Source organism: Panthera tigris, chromosome X (genome assembly GCF_018350195.1).
Source record: "Panthera tigris isolate Pti1 chromosome X, P.tigris_Pti1_mat1.1, whole genome shotgun sequence".
NCBI classification, from domain to species: Eukaryota; Metazoa; Chordata; class Mammalia; order Carnivora; family Felidae; genus Panthera; species Panthera tigris.
Genome location: NC_056677.1, coordinates 6,973,551 through 6,987,797, shown reverse-complemented (window position 1 = coordinate 6,987,797; position 14,247 = coordinate 6,973,551). Strand labels below are relative to the sequence as shown.

At 50.4% G+C, this 14,247-nt stretch overlaps 1 protein-coding gene across 1 annotated transcript in view; it reads right to left on the bottom strand.

The window, feature by feature from the left end:
• The window catches only part of WWC3 (WWC family member 3), a 135,541-nt gene extending 121,799 nt beyond the window's left edge, over positions 1 to 13,742 (bottom strand). Inside the window, exon 1 of the mRNA XM_042974559.1 lies at positions 13,642 to 13,742. The gene's annotated coding sequence lies outside the window, so the exon portion shown is untranslated. The remainder of the gene's footprint in view (positions 1 to 13,641) is intronic.
• Between the last annotated feature and the right edge of the window lie 505 nt (positions 13,743 to 14,247).

Here is a 14,247-nt window from a genome sequence, read left to right as displayed (position 1 = left end):
CATGTGAAACCCGCTCGGTACTTGGGGGCTGTATCTAGTGACTGCACACCACGGTTTAATGCTAGGATGGGTGCGAGGCCGAGGAAGAGCTGGAGAAAGCAAAGAAGGTTCTTCACGAACCTCCACTGTTCAATGGATGCCATATGATGTCACGAGCCTAAATGAAAAGCAGCCTGGGAGCACTTCTAACAAGTCTGTCAAGTGCACGGAAGATAAATGAACACTCACAAGAGAGATATAAAAGAAACATACAATAGTCGGCTTGAGGCATCCAAATGCCAACAACTTAATAGTTCTAAACACTCTTGGAGCAGAAAAAAGACATTAGCGGAAAAACCTGGTGAAATCCAAATAATGTCTGGAGTTTTATGAACAGAAACATATCCAAACTGGCTTCTTAGTTTTGACAAATACACTATGGTGACATAAGATATTAACAATGGGGGGAGCTGTCTTATCTTTGCAACTCTTCTGTAATTCTAAAACATTCCAAAACAGATGTGTATTAAAACCAACCAACCAACCACTGGTCTGCATTCAGCCCAGGTCTTTAGCTATCTTATGTGTCTGTTTCTTATGTGTCTGTCTCCTAAAGCAAACACGAGGGAAAGCACTGCTGCCGAGAAAATAATTGCACCTAAGCAGCACTATAATTATAGTACTTATATGATCACAAATATCAAGGGACAGTCTAAAGGGTCAAAAACAGAGGACTACTTAATAGATGAGGCCCAGACGCTCCGTGGCAGCCTGCACCCCCAGTAAGAACGTCCGTGATGGAAACTGCAGACGCCACGAGATAAACACACACGAGCGAGGACGGCTCTGCTGGCTGCAAGTGACAGAGACCCCAGTTCAACCAGCTTTGGAGGGTTAAGTAGACACTGTCAGTTCACATTTCACGTAAGAAAAGGTGCTGCGGGCAGGTAGCTCTAGAACCTTCTTCAAGCAGCTACCATCCACCTTACCAAGGGTGCAGCCTTTTCTCTCTGCCACCCTCGGCTTCTTGGCCAGCTCCCTCCTGGCTTTTGTGGCAGCGACGTAACCACCCAGCTCCGGATGTAGGTGGAGACGGGTCGTCAATTAGCAGAAGGAGGAGTCGCTTCCATGCAGGTCCTGCAGGAACGAGGAGCCTTGTCCTCAACTCTGGCTGTCCCGCACCTCCCCCTGTGCTCACGGCACAGCTCTGGGCCACGTGCTCCTGCCTCAGCCAAACGCAGGCAGGCCCGGCTACTGCCACTTGGGGCCAAATAACTCCTCGTGGTGCTGGGGGCTGTCCTATGCACTGGAGGACATCCAGCAGCTTCCCTGGCCTCCACCTCCTAAATGCCAATCGCACCCCATCCCCACTCCCCAGCTGTGATGATCAAAAATGTCTTCAGACGTGGCCAAATGGCCCCGCAGGGGCAAACCCACTCCCAGCGGAGGCCCACCGGCTCTGAGCAAGCAGGACTTCAGCAGGAGCTACAGAGAGGGCCACATCCCCTGAGCCAAGGCAAGGGTGGGCACTCCAACAAAGTGGGGGCTCTGACCACAGGCAAAGATGACTGCTCTTGAGAATTCTAGAATATTTGAGAAAAACTAAGTGGAACACAGAAATACACAAGTAAGTCAAACCTGTTTCTGGGGGGGCACCTGGGTGGCTCAGTCGGTTGAGCGTACAATTCCTGATCTCGGCTCAGGTCGCGATCTCGCAGTTTGTGAAATTGAGCCCATCAGGCTCTACTCTGACAGTGCAGAGCCTGCTTGGGATTCTCTCTCCCTCTCTCTCTGCCCCTCCCCGCTCTCTCTGAATCTCTCTCTCTCTCTCTCTCTCAGAATAAACATTAAAAAAAAACCTGCTTCTACATGCATAATTACATTCAAAAAACACTTACTGAGCACCCACTGCGTGGTAGGTATTGTGTAGAAAAGGAGAGTAAAATCTAAATAAGTTAAAGGAAAGGAGATGGTTTAAATCAAAAAAAAAAAAAACAACAAAACAAAACTATAACTGCTTGGTCCCTTCATTCTCTCACTTTTCTTTCCTTTTGCTTTTTATTTTGAAATAACAGATTCACAGAAAGTTGCTCCTTATGTGGAAGGGAGGCTCCTTTACCCAGTTTCCCCCCATGTCACGCCCTGCGCAACTACAGCAAGAGGCCAAACCAGGTGACCGACACCCACACAGCCCACATGGCTTACTCAGAGTTCATGTGCACATCCGTGTGCATGTGAGTGGCTGTACACATTGTGTAGTAGTTCCGTGTCATTTTCCCACATGTGTAGTTTCTATAACCACAATGAAGACGTAGAAATATCCTGCCACCACATGCCTCCCTCGAGCCACTTTTATAGCCACACCTACCCCTGCCCCCCATCCCTAACCCTCAGCAACCACTAATGTGCTCTCCAACTCCATGTTATTATTTTAGGAATGCTATCGGGGCGCCTGGGTGGCTCAGTCGACTAAGCATCCGACTTCGGCCCAAGTCACGATCTCACAGTTTGGGAGCTCGAGCCCCGCGTCGGGCTCTGCGCTGACAGCTCGGAGCCTGGAACCTGCTTCGGATTCTGTGTCTCCCTCTCTCTCTGCCCCTCCCCTGCTTGCACTCTGTCTCTCTCTCTCAAAAATAAAGAAACATTAAAAAAAAAAAAGAATGCTATATAAACGGAATCCTACCAATTTCTTTCTGCGTCTCGGTTTGCTCTGAAGAGGAACAGGCTAATGAAGGGCCCTCCCTGTAACACTGGTCCCAGGGGGTCTTTTCTGCCCCTCCAGGTCTGTGAAGGGGGGTGTGGAGGGGCAGAGAACAGCTGGGTTTCTTCTTTCCATCTGCGTGTTCTTAGCAAGCAACATATGTGCACACACACAATTCTCTTAACGGGCCTTTAAAACCCACTTCAGTTCATAAAGTACAGGGGGGCGGGTCCACTTACCCAGGAGCACAAAAGAATGAGTCCTTTACTCAAAATTCTCCCAGGAACTAAGGTTTTTTTTGCACCTTCAAACCTTAGCTTTTTTCAACTGTGTTTCTCCCAGCTCTACTGAGATGTAATTGACATATAACATAGTGTAAGTTTAAGGTGTACAATATGATGATTCGATAGGCTTGTATATGGCAATATGATTATCACCATAGCGTGCGCTAACACCTCCATCACGTTACCCGATTACCATTTCCTCTTTGTGGTGACACCATTTAAGATCTACTCTCTTAGCGATTCGAGCATATGACACAGTACCGTTCACTATAATAACAGTGCTGTGCAGCGGATCCCCAGAATTAAAAATGTGTCTTTAATGAAAATCTTTTTAAATGTGGTTATTTTCCTGCCTTCTTATACAGTCTTAATTCGCATCCTATTTAAATGATCTAATCTAACTCTACCGGTTGTCATATGACAGATACGACGTCCTTTTCGTTTTTTTAATGTTTATTTATTTTTGAGAGAGAGAGAAACAGAGTGTGAGCGGGGGAGGGGCAGAGAGAGAGGGAGACACAGGATCCGAAGCAGGCTCCAGGCTCCGAGCTGTCAGCACAGAGCCTGACGCGGGGCTCGAACTCACGAATGGTGAGATCGTGACCAGAGCCAAAGTCGGATGCTTAACAGACTGAGCCACCCAGGCACCCCTACGACATCCTTTTCCGAAGAAGTTTCTATGGTGGGGTTCCTTGACTAAATTAAGGTCCCCACTGGCTTTTATGATTCCATGCCCCTTTCCTCTGGTAAGACTTCCCACTGGGGTTTTCAGGTCTTATCCTGTGCCACCCCCCACAGGTCCCCTGACCAATGGTCCCCTGACCACAGGTCCCCTGACCTTAATTACTCCTTTTTTTAAAATTGTTTTTTAATGTTTTTATTTATTTTTTAGAGAAACAGACAGACCGAGTGGGAGAGGGGCAGAGAGAGAGAGGGAGACACAGAATCCGAAACAGGCTCCAGGCTCTGAGCTGTCAGCACGGAGCCCGACGCGGGGCTCGAACTCACGAACCGTGAGAACATGACCTGAGCCAGAAGTCAGTTGCTTAACTGACTGAGCCACCCAGGCGCCCCAATCCTGTCTTCTAAGATCAGGGATCAGCACACTTTTTCTGTAAAGAGCCAGACAGTAACGTTTTCGGCTTTGCGGCCCACACGGTCTCTGCCCAGCCACTCAACTCTGTCCTCGTAGTTAGTTGTAGCTCGAAAGCAGCCACGGACTGTGCGGCTAAGCTCCAATGAAACTTTATTCGTGGACGCTGAAATCCGAATGTCACATAAATTTCACAAAATACTACTCTTCTTTTTATTCAACCATTTGCAAATGGAAAACCCATTCTTATCCCACAGGCTGCCCAGGAACAGATGCTGGGCCGCCCCCTCTCCTAAGACCTCCTGGGGCCGGCCACTGCATCTGGGAAAGAACCTACACTTACACGCTGGTCCATCTAACGACAAGTATTGCCCTTCTCCTTGTACAAGTAAGAAACTCTGGGCACAAGGAAGTTCAGGGATTTGCACGGCAGCACGGCGCTGGTGGCAGGAGCTGACCTGGGGCGCCCGCGTCGTCCGGCTCCAGGGCTGCCGCGGTCCTGACAGCCCACCGCGAACCACCCCGGCACCGGCTTATTATTCCACGTGGGTTCTTCTGTTTTCCCCAGCGGTGTTTCCATCTCCCCGAGGAAAGCGGCTAGGTGATATTCATTTGTTACTCTCCATGGCCCCCGGCACAGACGTAGCATCTAGATCGGGGTTTTTGTTTGTTTGTTTGTTTGTTTGGGGTTTTTATGATTTTTCTTTTTGCATCTAGGTTATTGAAAAGTCTTACTGTACATATTAGTTTTTTTGGCTCCCTGTCCCTCACGTTGAAGAGAAATGTGAAAGATTTTACATTTCTCTCTTTCTCAAAGTAACAAATTAAAGGCTAAATTAAGGAACAAACGAAAAGCAAAAATCTCTTTTCTTTGATTGTCAATTGACTTTTCTTAGAATGTGCTGGCAGCTCCCGCGGGCAAGTTCATGCAGCTGCCCTCAGTTAGGATCACGTGAGGGCGTATCCTCGTATTAAACCAGAAGCAGAAGCATAAAACCAGACCCCTACAATGGGGATGAGCCTCAAAAACATTAGGCTAGATGAAAGAAGCCCAACACAAAAGGCCACATAGCGTATGATTCCATTCATTCATTCATTCATTCATTCATTCATTCATCCATTTTATGGAACTGAAATAAACCCTTTCACTTATTTATGCTTCTCCATTTTGTTTAGAACAACCACCACCACCACCACCTTAATATCACTGATGGCCCTTCCCCCTCACCCTTCCTCGGGCTGGCGGGTGGTTAATGGGGAAATGGCCCCCAGGGATGGGGCCAACCGTAAGAGCCCTTGGGGAGGTAATGGAACCCAAGTCCCCTGCCCAGGGGATGGGACACCTGTAGATCATATGATTCCATTTGGAGGCAATGTCCAGAACTGGCAAAGCCAGAGGGCCCGAAAGCAGCCTGGGGCTGCCAGGGCCCACGGGGGGTGGGGGAGGGAACGGGCAGTGGCTGCTTAGTGGGGACAGGGTTTCCTTCCGGGGTGAAGGAAAGGTTTTGGAACTGGACAGCGGGGGCGGCCGCACGACACGGTGACCGAACTGAATGCCACGGAGTGGCTCACTTTAAAATGAGTAATTCTGTTATGAAACGTACCTCAATACAACGACATGGAAAACAATGGTGGTAGATCCGTAATATTCCAACAGTGGCAAGAGCACCGGGACTTATCATTAAGCAACAGTGTCAAGCCACGGGGGCAAGTCGATAGCATGATCCCGTTTCTGTAAAATCCCCAGACAGAGGTCCAGGTTCATGCACATGTGTTTCGGCAGAGTGTCAAGAAGGGACCAAAGGACACACAGCAAGCTGTTATGGGAGCTCCCTCTGGGAAGGGGCAGGCGGGGATTTGCACGCACTCTGCATGTTCATGCACGGTTTCGTTCTCGGGTGGCAGGAACGCTTCAGTGGCTTCCCCGTGGAACAGAAGGAACACCCCAGGTCCCCGTGGGCCTCGACACGTGAAAGGGCAGCCACAGTCGGTTCCACGCACAGCTGTGCACGGGAGCACGGCGCCAAGTGAGGGGCCACAGTTGCCGTGATGCCAAACAACGGATTTTTACCGAGGTTCCCGCGGCTCGGCCGCGTCCATCAGCTGATCGGTCACGTGAAGTGCATCAGACGTCACAAACAAGTCCCGCAGGCTGCAGAAGGGCCCATCGGGACAGCATCACCCTCCCCTTTAAACCCGCTTCTCTTCTCTGAGAAGTGGGCCGGCGTGCAGGAAGGGCATTTCCGGACAAGGGAGAGAGAATGGAGCGAGGGTGCAACCAAGGTGTGCGGCCTCAGCCAGACCCTCCTTCCCCCCTGCACTGGGCTCTGAGTGCCAGGCCCCACCTTGCACATCGGGACCCGGCTGGCCAGGCGGGCGCGTGACCCTGGCCCCAGGCCTGACCTGCCAGGCGAGGTCTGCCAGCCGTCCTGGGCCAAACCCCCCCCCCCCCACCGTCCAAATCCTCACGGGCTTCACCTGAGCTCTCCCGTCCGTCCCAAGATCACAAACACTTCCCAGGATTAACGGAGACCTGGGGGAAAAGGGCCAGAAAACATTTTCCCAAGAGCCGGAATGAGCAGTTCCCAAACAGCACACAACAAAGAGCCATTTGTCAAAATTCTGAAATTCCAAGCGCGGTGACAGAACTGAACATACCTACCTAAGCCCAACATCGTAACACCGTGCGGAGCTGTGACATCATCTTCGGAAACAGCAATCTACTCAAGGCTCGTGTCAGGGAATAGAAACTCAAACCTAAAACACGGGCTACCTAGGCGCCACGTGCAGAGGGCGCCGGGACTCAGAAGACCCCCCCACCCCCCCAGCCGGTTCAACCATGGACAGCACTACGGAGGGGCCACAGCAAGCAGCGAGCAAATGAGAACAGACAACAGCTGATCACAGCCAGCCCAAGCCTCGTGTTTTTCAGGGAATACACGAGGTCATGTTTACATTCTGACATTGTAAACATAGGAAGGGTCATTTTTCTGTGAGTAGAACAGCTGCAGTTGACAGGGTAGAATTCAAGCCACGGCCACTTCCTATAGTCTGTAGGGACACCTGGACAAGGATGGCACTTCAGGGCAGCCTCTAATGCTGTGCCCTAGCCACCCGGTGGGGCCGTACTCGGCAACGAAAAGGAAGGAAGCACCGATCCACGCTGCGACACGGATAAACCTCGAAGAGATCATGCTGAGCAAAATAAGCCAGACCCGGGAGGCCACAGAGCATATGACTCCACTTAGATGAAATGTCCAGAACAGGCAAATCTACAGGGACAGAGAGCAGATTAGCAGTTGCCAGGGGCTGGGGGCGGTGGAGAGTGACTTTGGGTAACAGGTACAGGGTTTCTTTTTGGGGTGAAGGAAACGTTCTGGAGTTAGTGGTGATGATGGCACAACCTTGTGAATATACTAGAAGCCACTACCTACACAGTGTACTTTGAAATGGTACATTTTAGAGTAAGTAAATCTTATCTCAATTTTTGTTAAGCGGGGAGAATTTTCAGGGCAAATCCAGTGGATCCATACCCTCAGAGGCCTGCCCCGCACTGGAGACGGGCACCTTCCCGTGGCACAGAGCTCCACGGGCAGAAGGGGTCCGTCTCCCACGGTGGCTATCCGGTGTCCTGGCTGAGCTTCCCACGCCATGGCAACGCCGTGCCCACCTTGGCAGTGCTCGATCTCCTGGTGGTGCCGAGGCTGGCGCTTAAGACCCACCAGAAGATCTCCCGCCTGGCTCGATGACTCACCCACCCAAGTGCAGGGCTTTCTGCCTAAGGACCAGCCTAGCCGACTCCCTTTCTCCTTCTCTCTCACTTCCTTAGCCCCTTTAAAGAAATAAAAAGAGGGTCCACCAGATAGAAAACACTGGAGATTCCGCAGCTCCACGAACAGCCTTTCAAGATGCCCTCACCATGTCTGTCAAGAGCTCCCGATTCCACCTGCCTTGATTCAAGTATTAGCTAAATACTGTGCCCTTGTTTTCATCACAGTTTCTCTCGTAGAATCCCTGCCTTTTCTAGCCCCGCTGCTCCCAATCTCTCTCAATCAGGCCCTCACCATCCATGAAGACCTCCCAAGAGTTTCCAACTGGCCTCTTCTCTTGGAAATTCACCCTACCCACCACCCCACATTTGGCCAGCGCATCAGATGACTAAGGTGAGACTCCCCACTATTCTAAAAGGAACAAGGACTCCTAACTGCTGGGAGGAGCTAGGGAGAAAATGGATGTAACGAGCGTACTAGCACAGTACCCCCTAAGCATTCTACAAGCACCAGCAATCGCCGTTATTATCAAAGACACCAAGCTGACCAGATGCTTCCATTCTCAATGGGAAACAACCCTCTTGCCTCCCTCTTATAAGGTCCATGATTACATGGGGCCCACCCGGATAATCGGGAACAATCACCTCATCTCGAGATTCTTAACTTAATCCTACCTACAGATGTCATCGTAACATCTTTGGGGGAGCCATTATTCTACCTACCACGGGGTGGGGGAGAGGGGGCAAAATATCAAACAACAATGAATGCAAGATAAAAATAACTGGTGGGTATAACACAGAGCAAGGGGCACAGTTACCTGGCCAAGGGAGGGTCACGTCCAGGTAGTAGACGTGGGCTCAACTCCGGAGTCAGACAGACGCTGCCCCTCTCTGGCTGTGGGCAGTGAGGTTACTAAGTCAACCTCCCTGTCCTGTTTCATCACCTGCCCACCCACACTCCGTGCGGCCACTGTGGGCTTTCAGCAACAGCATCCAGACAAACACCTAGAGCGCTTGGCACACGGTCAGCACTCCACTTCTGTTGACCATCATCACAGACCTGAGGGATCTCAGTGGGGAGCAACCAAGAGACAGGAACAGCACGGTGAGGTGTGTAAGCCCCACGGAGGCAGGGACCCGTCTGCTAGTGCTCGCCACTAGAGTCTCAAACCCTGGAAGAACACCCGAGACGGAGAGGCTGTGCAACAGTTATCAAATGAACGAACGAACGAACACAGAGGTAGGATGCTTAAGAGCGGGTGGGGTTTGGGCAGCTGAGTGGCAAACCAGAAAGAGCACTGGTTCCGGGCCAGAAGACCCAGCTCAACTTCCCGTCCGGCCCATCTGCCGGCAGGACGTCCCCATAGCTGTGGTCTTCCAGTGTGAAATGAGAGCCTGCACAAGACCGTCCTCGCTCTTCCAAGCCCAAAGTTGAGGGTTCCAAGCTCTGCGTGCTGTTACCCAAGGCTCACCCCCCTTACACAAAGACTCTGGGTCAGTCAAATTGACCTCATTTATCCTGAACACGCAGCACTTCCTGTCTCCGGCACTGTCCTCACATGCCTCCTTTTCTTCCCCAGCTCCAAGAGAGCACGCAAGAAACCCTCAACCTAGGAAATCAATGGAAGAAGGTGAAGACCCCGCAGGCTCAAATGAGCCCTCCGTCCTTTTCTCAGAAGCCATCACCACCTGACAATGGTGCTTGGTGACCACTGTCTTCATTGTATATGTCTGTCTCCCATCCCCCAGAAAACCCGGGTCTCCCCATCCACCTTCCCAAGAATCTCTGTAAATACTTCTACATTTTACTGGATTTAAATGGGAATAACTGAATTCAGTAGCATTTAACTCTGCTTAATTTTACCGAACGTATCGGAAAGGCAACCAGCAGTAGCAAAGGGACCTGGACTAGAAGAAACTCACCAGGCTCGCCGGGTGACTTTTAACACATCACTTGACCCATGGGCTCCTGAAGCAGAACCTACTACAGAAGGTGAAACATTATTTCCACTTTCAGAATCAGAGTGAAAAGGGAGAAGAGGAAACTTAGAGAGTTCCAAACATCCGGGATCTATTTTCAGAAATGACTTTTCCATTCACTTTTCTTAAAAAAAAAAAAAAAAAAAAAGGAAGGAAGGAAGGAAAGAAAGAAAAAGAAAGAAAGATACTAAGCCAAGAATAGACCAAGAAATGACTATTGATTCTTCCAGGAGCCCACCCCTTATGGCCTTAAAAGCAAGATGCTCCCCCATGTCCATACAAACAGTACCTATTCTTCAAAAAAAAATGAAAAATGGAGAAATCATTGCTTATTTATCAGAAAGTTTATATAACCCAGAAACAGATTCTGTGGAGTAAATACGGTAAACCGCCCATTAATTAATACTGAATAAAAGTTCTAAGAAGGGGGTCATGATGTCACCTGGCTCTGTCATATGGGGCTCCAAACCTGGCAAATTCCCAAACCATGGATTGTTTTCTCCATAAAGCAAGAGCCTGTTCAAAGGAATTTTAATATACCACAGAATGTCTCCAGTTGGAGCAGGTCAAATCCCATCTCGTGAACAAATGGGTCTCTAAAAGCTTATGTCATGATATCATCTGGGTCTCCCACCATCGTCGGGGTTATTTACATTCTGTTCAACCTCAAGTGTGATCTGGTCCACCATTCTTAAGCTGCCCAAAGTTGGTATTCCAGTGTTGCACAATCTCAACTGAGCTACAAGAAACAGAATGTGAAGTTTCGATCACTCAGTCCGCCTATAGGATGATATCGACACAACCCCACAGGGAGCACACATATACACAGCTGTCAAAAGCACTCAAGGTTTTCAAAGGAGGCAAAAACGTTCTTCCCAAATTTTCTGCCTCAACAGCAAATACCTTTCTGTAGAGCAGTCATTGAACTCTGAGTTAATATACGTAGGATGCATATGTGCAACTAATGTAAACCACACAAGGCTCATCCACGGGAGCTACGAGCCATAGAAATGATGAATTCACTTTATATTTTTTAATGTAAAACCCTTTGTTAAAGGATAAAATCCTTTGTTAAAGGAAACTATGAACATTATACACACAGTACTGATCTGCAGAGATGGTGATTTTTAAACCTGAGGCGGGGGGGTGGGGGTGGGGATTCAAAATCAAACTAAAAAAACTGCATTTTGGAAATACTGAAATTTTTTATACATCTGTAGCCACATCTGTAAAGACTGTTCCCTTGGGCTTGCAACCTCTTGGTTGTGACTCCAAAAAGAAACGATACCTACAGTAATTCACCAACACACCCCGAGCTGTGGCAGTATCAAATGTTGTTAAACACAACAGTGAATGGAATTACTCTAAAACCCTAGAAGAGATTATTTACAACCCTCGGTCCTCAGTTATTTTGCTTACAGCAGCATATTTTACGCTATTATAGCTTTTACTAAATCGTATATGAAATCATGTTTTAAGTCAGCAACAATTTTCGCCTAACCTACCACATTCACGTATTCCTTCAAAATCTCGTTTTCTTTAAAAACCTATTTGTGTATCTGCCACTCTGTCAGTTCTCTATTTGGAAGCTGTTTGGAGAAAGTCCTTGAACAGCGTCTTCCAGTTGTGTGACTCAAACACAACTCAAAAAGGGTTTCAACTGTCAGACGCACATGGAGAAAATGTGCTCCGACAAACCGTTTTTTCCATATGATAAAAATCAATTACAACCTTAAAGGATAATCAGTCACCCATAAAAATCAGCAGGGTTCTGTTTTGAAAGAGGAAAAAGAATGGCTATTACACCATACACCATTTACACCCTTCGGTAGACTCCACTTAAATGTTTGTGGCTTGCTGAACATTCCATACATATTTCGGGCAAGGTATTATGGGAGCTGAAGTGCAAGCTGTCCCCTGCTGAATTTCACTCACTATAAAAACAATGTCTCATAAAAGTATACACATGTTTTTACTTTACAAAAAATGTAAAATATGCACTTTTGTTCACTCAATCGACACTTTTAAGCATTAGAAACGGGGACTTCTAAAAAATCTATAACATAAGCAATGTCTGAAAAGGGGGAAAATGTCTTTCAGTTCGTGCAAACAGATTTCTGGAAAAAAGAACATACGAAATGTGTATGAAGCACACAGAAAGGAAGATTCTACAAGCTGACTTCCATTGGGTCTGCTCACCTATGCCCTGGGTCATACCATTAAAATGGAAAGTTTCACATTTATATTTTTCATCTTGAATCCCCACTCCGACGTAACCACAACTGTTTTATATTACCCTCATAAAATGAGCCTTAGCCTTTTCTAAGCCAAACGGTGTTTTTAATTGGTTCATTTTCCAGTTGTTTGGGTTTTTAACAGACATACAGCATAAAAGGGCGTTACACTCCAAGCAGTTCTACCAATTCCAGAACCATCCAAGGCTTGATCAAACAGCTGTGGCTCTAGCCTTTGGTTAAAATTATTATATGATCTCACCTGATTTTCAAAATAACCAAGCATCTTTTTAACCCATAAAACTGTGCTAAGACTGATCTAAGTTTCTGAGTCCAGAAGTTTGCTGTGTTCAGGGAAAATGTTAGGGAAGCACGATCCTTTGGCTTTGTTTTTCCCTATCTGAACCCACAGAGATCTTCAAACAATAATGCAGCAGCTTCCCTCCTCCAAAGTTTATTTTCAAATGCCAGTGCCATGCAGCACTGCCTTTCCTGTGCAGGTGAGGGGAAAGCAGGACCAATGTCACCAAACTGAACCTTCTCAAGTCTTGAAATCACTGGGGAGCCAGCACTATTGCCTTTCTGGCACCCAGCAAGATATCAGGTAACCACCAGAAATACTCGGTTTCAACAGAATCCCCAATTCCACACACACACACACACACACACACACACACACACACACACACTGCATCTCTCCAAAAGCCGCGGAGCCATTGAAACCAGCAATCAAACAGAAAGTTGGGGAAAAGCGTCATTACATGAACTTAATTAAATGCAATATGGTAGTGCTTTCAGAAGAATCCTTTTTTTCTCCTCCATGGGATTTATTTACATGAATAAGACGACAACTTGGTGCCCTGTTCACATCTTGCACAAAAAGGAAACCTGAAATTCAGCTCTTGTTTTTCGTTTACCCCAAAAGCATCTGGGTCTAATCATATTCCATTCTGCCTGCAGTAGGCAAGGCTCTTTCCATCAGAATTTTACCTCAATTTTTAAGGCGCTACAGAGCAACCATCATAGTTTGGGAGCGGGCTCTCCCAACTGCAAAAGAACTGGGAATCCCTGAAGTGGCCCGTCTGGCACCAGTTTCTGGATGGAAAGTACGCTGAGCCCGCCAGACAAGGAACCCACACCACGAAGCTGGAGCGCACGTTTCGGCTCCAAGATGACAGCTCATCTGGCCACCGCGGGGCCGGGGGCGGTGGGCCGCTGAGGCCCGGCAGGGATGGGCGAGGCCGCGGCGGAAAAAGGAAAAGAGGGCCATCCGTCAGCCCCGGGAGAGGAAATTCCAGGCGCCCAGCTTCCAGGCGCCGGTCAGCGGGTGACGTGAGGGAACCAAGTCACTGTGTCGGCCCCGCGGCGGGGGCCGAGAGGCGGCCGGGGCTCCGCACTCCGGGGGCTCGAGGCCGGGAGAGGGGGCGCCTCGATCCTCGTCCAAGGCCCCGGGGTGGGGGCGTGGAGGGCCCGAATCAACGCCCGGACCCCCGAGGACGCGCGATCTTCGTCCAGATCCGGAGGCCTCCCGGTGTCCTCGATCCCCTCCCCGAACCCAAGGGATGGAGCGCCCGGATCCCGGCCCGCACCCCCGCCCTTACCGGTCGCGCGGGTCGATCCACGACGTCTGGCGCGTGTTGTGGTCGATGTAGAAGACGCGGCCGTCGTAGTCGCGCGCCTCCTCCCAGCCGGCGGGCAGCGGCAGCTCGGCGCTCTCCCGGGCCCGCGGCGGCGGCGGCGCGGAGGGCGCGGAGGGCGCGGGGGCCGCGGCAGGGGGCGCGGGCGGCGGCGGCTCCCGAGCGGGCTGCGCGGGCGGCTGCGGCTCCCGCGGAGCCTCCCGCGGCTCTCCCCGCCGCCGCCGCCGGCCGCCGCTCAGCCACGGCATGACGGCACGGGCCCCGCCGCCGCCGCCGCCGCCCGGCCGCCCCGCGCGCGCCGCCTCCTCAGCCAGCACTAAGGCCCGGCGCCCGGGGCGCGGGGGCGGCCGCGGGGAGCCGCCCGCCGCACCCGGTGCATCCTCCGCCCGGCGCCCGCGCACCGGCGCCCGCCCGCTGCCCTCTTGGCCCTGCGCGCCGCCGTCCGCCCGCCCGCCCGGATCGCTCGGATCGCCGCCACGCGTAGAGTCACAGCCCCGGCGCCGCCACCGCCGCCACCGCTGCTGCCGGCGGCCCCTCGGTTCCCGCGGCGCGCCCGGCCATCTTCGTTCC